Below are 9,238 nucleotides of genomic sequence, written 5' to 3'. Positions count from 1 at the left end.
CTATCAAGCCATACAAGGATCTGCACCAAATGAACTTGTCAGTATTGATTGCTTTTGTCAATGCATCTGCTAGGTTCTCTTTCGTGTGGATTTTCTGCATATCTACCCTTCCGTCTTCCACCACTTCACGAACAAAATGATATTGTACTTCTATGTGTTTTGTCCTGAATGAAAAGTCGGATTCCTTGCAATGTGCAAGGCACTCGATCGTCACAATACAAGAGAATCTTCTCGTGTTTGTGCCCAAGTTCTTCCATGAATCTTCTTATCCAGATTGCTTCTTTACAAGCTTGTGTAGCTGCCATATACTCAGCTTCTATTGTAGACAGTGCTACAACTGTCTGTAGTTTAGATACCCAGCTCACAGCTCCTTCTGCAATTGTAAACACATAGCCGTAGTGGATTTCCTTTTATCAAGATCCCCCGCAAAATCGGAATCAACATATCCTCTCCGACAAGAAATTCAGATCCTCCATAACATAGAGCAACATCCAAGGTTCCTTTAATGTATCTTAGGAACCTCTTCACTATAATCCAATGCTCTTGTCCCGGGATTCGCCATATGCCGACTAATCACTCCCACCTGCATGTGCAATGTCCGGTCTTGTACATATCATAGCGAACATCGGACTTCCCACTCGCTGATGCATACGGTACTCGAGACATCTCCATCATCTCTGCTTCATTGCTAGGACACATACTTGAGAATAACTTGAAATTAACAGGAAGAGGAGTAGAAATTGGCTTACAGTCTTGCATATTGAAGCAAGCGCAAGACTTTCCTTAAGTAACTCTTCCCGAGATAGCCAAATCTTCCCGTTATTTCCGTCTCGGTGAATTTGCATCCCTAGAATCTTGTTTGCGGGTCCCAGATCCTTCATTTCAAATTCCCTAGCCAACTGAGCCTTTAATTCTACGATCCGATCTTTGTTGGGGCCTGACACCAACATATCATCGACATACAACAGTAAAATGATGAAATCATCATTACCAAACCTCTTGTAATACGCACAAGGGTCTGAAGCAAGTCTGTTGTATCCAAGGCTCAATATGAAGGAATCAAATCTCTTATACCAACATCTTGGCGCCTGTTTTAAGTCGTATAGAGATTTGTTCAACTCCGCAAACCAAGTTCCCCTTTCTCGGTTCTTCAAAACCTTCTGGTTGGAGCATATAGATTTCTTCTTCAAGATCTCCATGAAGAAATGCAGTTTTTACATCTAACCGCTCAAGATGTAGATCAAACGTAGCACAAAGTGCCGTAACTATCCGGGACAAGTAGTAAGTCGAACCACTGGAGAAAAGATTTCGTGAAATCGACACCTTCTTTCCGAGCATATCCTTTGATCACCATTCTTGCACGATACCGCTCTACTTGATCATCAACAGTTTCGTTTGATCTTGTAAACCCATTTGTTACCAATGGGCTTCCTTCCGTGCGGTAAAGGTACAAGCTCCCACGTCTTATTCTTATGAAGAGCTTCAAGTTCTTCCTGCATAGCTGCCATCCAAAGTGACGCTTCTAAGCTATCAATTGCTTCTCTGAATGTTGATGGCTCACCATCTTCTATCGAAGACAAGTATGCAATGTTGCTCTCCATAATATAATCGGATCACAAAGTTGGTGTATGTCTTTCACGAGGTGACCGTCGAACTTCTACGATTGTAGACTCAACTCGGTACTTGTTCCTCATTTTCCGATTCCGCTCCCTAAGAATTTTCCCGGATTGGACTTCTCTTCCTCTCGAACTGTTGTACTCTCCGGAATTTCTATTGAAATGCTACTCACATCTTCCTTTTGCAGCTTATCTTCGCAAAAATGACATCTCTCGCTGATGACGACCTTGTGGGCGGTGGGATCCCACAATCGATACCCCTTGACTCCATCAAGCATATTCCAAGAATCTGCATTTTCTGGATTTTGGATCCAACTTTGAAATTTCTTGGGGATGATACATCACGTACACGGACTCCCAAATGTGTGCAGGCGTGAATAATCAACTCGGCTTGCCATCCACATCTCCATCGGTCTCTTCAAATCAATCGATCTTGTTGGTGATCGATTAATCACATAGCAGGCAGTGTTTACGGCTTCTGCCCAAAAGGACTTAGCCATACTTGCAGTTCTCAACATGGCTCTCGTTCTTTCGAGTAGAGTTCTATTCAACCGCTCTGCTACTCCATTCTGTTGAGGAGTGTAAGCCACCGTGAGTTGTCTCTTGATGCCTTCTTGATTACAAAACTCAAAGAAGTCATCCCCTGTATATTCACCGCCATTGTCTGTCCTGAGGCACTTGATTTTCTTCTCAGTTTCTCGTTCAACTTGCGCTTTGAATGTTTTGAAAACTGAAAACACATCTGACTTCTTCTTGATAGGAAACACCCAACATCTTCTGGAATAATCATCAATGAAAGATACATAGTACCTTGCTCCTCCCGAGATGTAACCGGTGCTTGCCATACATCGAGTGAACTAATTCCGAGAGCACTTTTACTCCGGGGAATCGATGCATTGAACTTCAATCTATGCTGCTTGCTTGTAACACAGTGCTCACAAAAGGGTAATGAAACCTTTGTGAGACCCGGGAGTAATTTCTGTTCTGCGAGAACCTTCAACCCTTGCTCTGACATGTGGGCCAATTTTCGATGCCATACTTTTGTCATCTCTTCTGCAGATACCGGTTGATGCAACCGATGCTTCTGCCTCCAGACATGTTTCTCCCATTACTTCGTACAAATTTGCAGCGCCCCTTTCAGCTTTCATTACAACTAGCGCTTCTTTGACGATCCTCATCATTGCATTTTGGATGCATGTCTTGCACCCAATTTCATCTAATTGTCCCAAAGACAATAGATTCTTCTTTAAGCCCTTCACATGCCGCACATTTTGAATAGTGTGTACCATACCATCGTACATCTTCAACTTGATGGTGCCAACTCCAACAATCTCCAAGGCATGATCATTTCCCATGTACACAGACCCTATAGAGATAGGTTCATAAGTTTGAAACCAATCTCTGTGAGAGGTCATGTGCCATGTTGCTCCCGAATCCAAGATCCAAGCATCACTATGTTCCAATCTATCCTTGGCTGCCATTGCTGATTCGCTGTAAAGAATATCTCCTTCAGCAATGCACCCTTGAGATGTCTCTGCCTTATCTACACCCTTTTTGACTCGACACTCATTTTTGAAGTGTCCCCTTTTGCCACAATTGTAGCACTTGAAATTCTTCTTACCCCTGGATTTTGACCTCCCTTGATTGTGACTCCCACTGGAATCACGTTCCGTTGACCTTCCTCGAGTCATAGACAAAGCTTCTGCTTGTTGTGAGCTTGCCTGTCTATCTTCTCTGCCTTTTCGTCTACTTTCTTCTTCAAGAATTGTAGCAGCGACTTCATCAAATACCAAATAATCAGAGAGGATATTACTGGTTAAATTGATGATGATTGGGTCATATGAATCGGAAGACTTTGGAGTAGAATTTCAGCACGTTCTGTGGTGAAACATTATGTCCCAACGTTGAAAGTTGAGAACATAATGAAATCGAGTAGTATGTAAGTGCTCAGAATCGATGTAGATTCTGACATCCGTAAGGTATACAACTTTCTCTTCAAAAAGATTTTGTTGTGAAGTGATTTGGCTTCATACAATTTGATGAGATGATCCCAAACCTCCTTAGCAGTTTTCTTCTCTTCTATGCCCGCTAAAATATCATCTGATAATGCTAGATGCAAATCAGAAAGAGCGATCGCATCTATTCTATTCCACTTTTCGTTGTCTGTGAACTCCGCCGGCCGAATCATCGATGGCTTCCAGGCGCTTATCTTTTATCAATAATGCCTTCATCTTCATTTTCCATAATGAGAATTTCGTGCCGTCAAACTTGCCGATATCAATTTTTGCCGCCATTGCTTCTATCACGAGCTGTTGTTGGCTGCAGAATAACTCCCACTATTTCACGTGAAACTTGTCTTCTCAGGTTATCTCCACCTGGTATATGGTTGAACCAAAATGCACCAGGAAAATTTCCAGGAAAGACTGGAGGGACACAAGCGGTCCGCTTAAAAACCAGACTCCTTAGACAAAATTTTCCTAGACATGCACTTAATCACCCAATACACCTTTCTAGGATACCCGAAAAGAAACCATGTGAAATTGCGACTTCAGCAGCACCTCCGTAGGATAAAAAACAATATCTTACTTATTTTCTGATGTGAAGGATCCACCTAAGTGGCAATCACAGAGCATATTATAAGTAGATACTCACACCCTAAACCAAACAAACAAACCCCCCAAGGAATTTTCCTTTTCTGATGTGGAAGCTCAGACTATGCTGTAACCACAGAGCATACTTCAGAAAAACCTCGCTCTGATACCACTGTCGGGTTATGAAGAACCCACCGAATAGAACAATCAGCAAATAAGAGAAAAAAAGAACACAATAATATATGGGCAAGAGAGAAAACTCCACTATAAATAAAGAAATATCCAAGAGAGAAGATATTTGTTGTATTATATCGGATCATGGAATACTTTAGACCATGAATAGAATACATATTCTAAAGGTTTCAGCCTCCATGTTCACATTTTCTCTTTCCTCTTCATCTATCAATACAGAAATATATTAACGAAATGAAGTTCTGATGAATAAATGGTAGACTAGATTCTAATGCATTCTTCTACCCAAAAAAGAATAACCTAAGGCATTCTTCCTGGTTCCTAGCTTATACTGAAAAATGCTAAGTTGCATCCTAAAATTTTTCTAAGCTTGTTTGAATTGCCAATTGTTTTCAGAAGGTTTTTTAATTAATTTTGTCACATTATTTTTCTCCCCTCTCTAGTTGAGATGATTTTTCAGGGGCCATTTTAAATCAATACAACACCGTTCGTTTGCTGAATCTAAAGTGGGCTGGGAAAAATTGAGTGAAAAAAGTTTGAAAAAGTAAGTTGAAGTTCAAATTCTAAATGCTTCCTAAGATCCTCTTTTTAATTCCTTTAATCTCCTACGGAGAAAGGACTCACAGTTGGCCAGGTTGAGTCAAGCTGGAATTAACCCACTCTTATCCTAGGGACCTAAACCCTAAACTAAGCCCCACCCAATGTTACCTGGGCTTATCGGAAGGTCATTCCTCAAACTCTACCTTGCTAAGGGTTCTTCTAAGTCTAACCTGCCCTAAGGAGATTTGGTAGGAAAATAAAGAAGATAGGTGAAGGAAGATGGTCTGGTTTAAGGTTATTCTTGTAATTTTGAAAAGTTTAATTTGCTTACATCATCACTTAACTATGATTTCTTAACAATAAAGGGCGTCATTGATACAATTTCACCCCATAGAGGTTTGGCCAAAGTTTCTTGTGAAATGAGGCTAATGAGCTTTGAGGTTTTCTATTAATTGGGTTGGTGGCAATCCTCAGCCCCTTTCTTGTTCATTCTTCTATTCCTGCCTCGAGGTTTGTTACTCTAGATAGCTTAATACGAGTTCGTATTTGACCCCTCTGGCCCCCCAAATTTTTTTTAATAAAATAAGGAAACTCCTTGTTTGATGTTTCAATGTGTTGTAAGGAAAATATTTTGAGTTTTAACAACGATGGTAACTGCACCTATTTCATGCATAGAACCCTTTTAACTAGGTTTCCAAATTAATCTCTTTGGCTTGTCTTTCTACAACACGCCTTCTCATGTTGTATCAAAGTGGGATCATTTGTTGTAACTAAAGAAAGAGTCTTATTTTTAGATTGTAAAAATGTCATATATACAACTACATAGGTGAGTTGGAAACTTCTCTCCATTTTCCTCTATAAGAATGATAATATCAGATGAATGCCAAAGAAGAAAAATAAAAACAGAGAAAGAAGTGTAGTCGTTATGGGCTTTGGAGATGCTCGAATTCTTACATTAGCATTTACTTATCTAGCAGCTTTTACAACCGTGGATGCTGGTAAGGTGGAAGGAAGAAGAAGCATATCTGAAGAAGAAGATTCAGAATGTGAAAGACAAATAGAAAAAATTCTAATTTTTAAATTCTCAATCTAAACCAAGCAACTACCTGAACAATCGAGGTACTATTTTCAGCTTTTCTCCATTCACTCTCAAAAGCAGAGATAATATAATCTCTCAAATTTTAACTTTCTTGAATCTTTGGATTTGATTTTTTATCCGGAATCAACATTATTCGAAATCCCTTGGTTAAGTTGATTTATATGTGTTGTTTGTAAAACGGGTATTTCTGTCTTTTGGTTTAGATTAAGACTGGAAATGTCTTATTTAAATGTTTCTAAGGGCAGTTATGTCTTTTCACCATGATTTATGTGATATATCATTTGGGGTTTGAGGAGAGAAGTATCATTCAGTTCATTCACTTGTTCTCTCTTCCTCTCTGTTCTCTGCTCTCGTTTTCTGCTCTGGTATGCGATAGATGATCTAGGGTTTGAGGCTTTCGGTGCTTGATCCTGCTGCTGTTTCAAGAACTGTTGAAGCTTGGACTACTAGAGGCTTACTTGCTTCTGAAGATGAGAGTATCTCCTTGCTGTTGGTGTACTCGTTAGCCTTGAAGAGAAGACTTGGCTGCTGTTGTGTAATCAGGTGCACACGTTCTGATTAGCCTTTTTCTTCTTTTTTAGTTCATGCTTGGGGTTCTTGCTGGGTAGAATACTTAGGCTATAACCTCCTTCTCTAGCTATTGGATTATTGCATATTTGATGAGTTATCAACTCATCATTGGACGTAGGTCAATTAACCAAACCAAGTAAAAGATTGGTGTCTTGTCTCTTTCTTTCTTTTCTTTGTATCTTGTTTCAATTCCGCTGCATATTAGGTTGATAATCCTTAACAATATGTTCTTATTTACGGAAAGTTAATTTATGTTCTTATAGACTGAACATGGGGATGTCTATAATAGTGTGGATATGTACAAGCAACCCGTCTTCAAAAATCAAAATATTCAGGTTCATCATCTTTTACTGGTTGTTTATGTGGTGTCATTGGTTGGATTTGAATTCCATAAACGTCTTATATTCTACATGAAATTTATGTTCAGATACCAAAGGGTTATATAGGTCAAAAATGAAAACATTGACAAAGAAAGCTTTGAAGTTCGTATAAAAGAAAAGGCTGTCCTCTAGGAACAGTATCTATCCGAAAAGTAACAAAAGAACACCTAATAAGGGTGAAGTCTGTCTCGAAAATGGTTGAGAGGACTAAACATACCGTCCTCAAGACTAAGCAGGTGGTGTTCTCGAGGATAACACAAAGGATCTTGAGGTAAATATGAGGCTCAAGATTTTGGATTCAATTTTTTTTTAAGGACCTTCAAATGAGATTTCAGGGTGAGAGTAGCATACTGATACTGTAGAGATTTCAGTGCGGTCATTTCACTTGATCTTCAGTTTGCAGGGTTGCATGCTATAGTGACTCCAGGGAGAGATTATCAACAGCAGCCAACATTGATGTATACAATCCAAAGGTTCAACCCTAAGAGTTCAGCACTGATTTCTATGAAAAGCGAACCTCCAAATGCATGTAATGTTATAGGGGTTGGATGGATAGTATGGTTATCTATTTATTTATGGGTAATTTTCATTTGGACCCCCTGAGGTTTGGTCCATGTCGTTTTTAGTCCAAATAAATGAAAACTTTGCATCTACCTCCCCTGAGATATCCAATAAGATCAATCAAGGACAAACTGTGATTTTTATGACCAAAATTACCCTCACATCTATTCTACCCAACGGTGGAAATAAAAACGAGTGGATATTTATTACTCCGTTAAACAAAAAACCTCCATGGCCGCTTTTCGAAAAATAACCTATTGCCACAATTCTTACCCAATCTATTGCCACTCATCCCACTGCCACTCTTACTCCGGCAACCACCGTAATTGGTTCTCTCTCCTCCGCCTGCCGTGTTCGCTGTAGCTTCATTCGTTTGTGCAAAATCTCTCCATATCTGATTCTCTAAAGAAAGACTCTTCACTCTTTCTTCAAGAACCCAATTCAGTTTCCCAATTTTCTCCATCTTGTCGTCTTTCGCGCTCAATATCTTCGAAATCCTTTCTTCTTCTCGAATGCCGTTTTCTACATTCTGCTAGTTCTAATCGAACCTTCTTTGTTTGCAAATCATTTACACATGAATCAGTTAACACAATTATTGAAAAACATATTTAAGAAGGGAAAAGAAAAAAAGAATTGAGTGTTACTTACATATTGGGCAATAAGTCGATCGATCTCTAATTGTTGTTGTGGGATCTGAAACATAATGTCTTCTCCAAGGAAGGGACAGAGGAGCAACGCTGCTGCAACTATTGCAGCTATTGTTGATGATGTTGTCTTTCATGACAACCATGGATGAATCTCTGGAGCTTTTTCTTGAGGCGGTGTTGGGGAGATTGTTGTAAGTGAGTCCACTATCAGCTTTCATGGTGGTGGTTGTCATAGGAACTGGATCAGCCATAATAGAGGAGTTGTAGAAAGGAAAAAGCATTTCTGGAGTTGTGTTGGCTGTAAAAAGTGGAGAACCACCCAAACCCATCTGGGTATTGTAAAGACTACAGTTGTTTCCAATGGCATTCATCAGTTCTCTGTAAATTCAATCAAATGGAGAAATCAAAAAGTGAAACAAATAAATAAAAAGAAACATATCAAAAACAGAGAGAAAAGAAGAGGATAGCACTTAGAAGAAGATGTATTACCTTTTCCCGATTAGTTGGGAAGGGAAGAGATTGAGATACCGCGCTTCAACAGCCATGAAAATGATTTATGTTCTGCTCTGTATTATCAGTTTTGGTTGCAGAGGGAAACATAAACACCAAAATAGAGATAGAAGATACAAAGAGGGAGAGAGCAAAGGAAAAGATGAAACAAACCTGATGCACATCTTACGGTTTTACAGAGATAGAAGATACACGGAGGGATAAAAAGGTTTCGTATTTAATTGAGTAAATATTCCATTCTTTTTATTTTTACAGCTGGGTTTAATTGTGAAGACATGATGCACATCCTACGGTAAAATAGATGTGAGAGTATTTTGGTCATAAAAATCACAATTTGTCCTTAATTGATCTTATTGGATACCTCAGGGGAGGTAGATGCAAAGTTTCCATTTGTTTGGACTAAAAATGACATGGACCAAACCTCGGGGGTCCAGGATGAAAATTACCCTTTATTTATTCGCTCTGGTCATTATTTTATTCTATAAGTCATAAGGTGATTGGCTAATTCATTTTAATTTATACGGTAAACCCA

At 39.2% G+C, this 9,238-nt stretch overlaps 1 pseudogene; it reads right to left on the bottom strand.

The window, feature by feature from the left end:
- Positions 1–3,893: 3,893 nt before the first annotated feature.
- LOC149022618 (putative BOI-related E3 ubiquitin-protein ligase 3) lies at positions 3,894–8,741 on the bottom strand (annotated as a pseudogene).
- Between the last annotated feature and the right edge of the window lie 497 nt (positions 8,742–9,238).

Source organism: Hakea prostrata, chromosome 3, assembly GCF_041222555.1.
Source record: "Hakea prostrata isolate BN-2017 chromosome 3, UWA_Hpros_2, whole genome shotgun sequence".
Taxonomy (NCBI): Eukaryota; Viridiplantae; Streptophyta; class Magnoliopsida; order Proteales; family Proteaceae; genus Hakea; species Hakea prostrata.
This window is presented reverse-complemented; position numbering and strand designations above follow the sequence as displayed.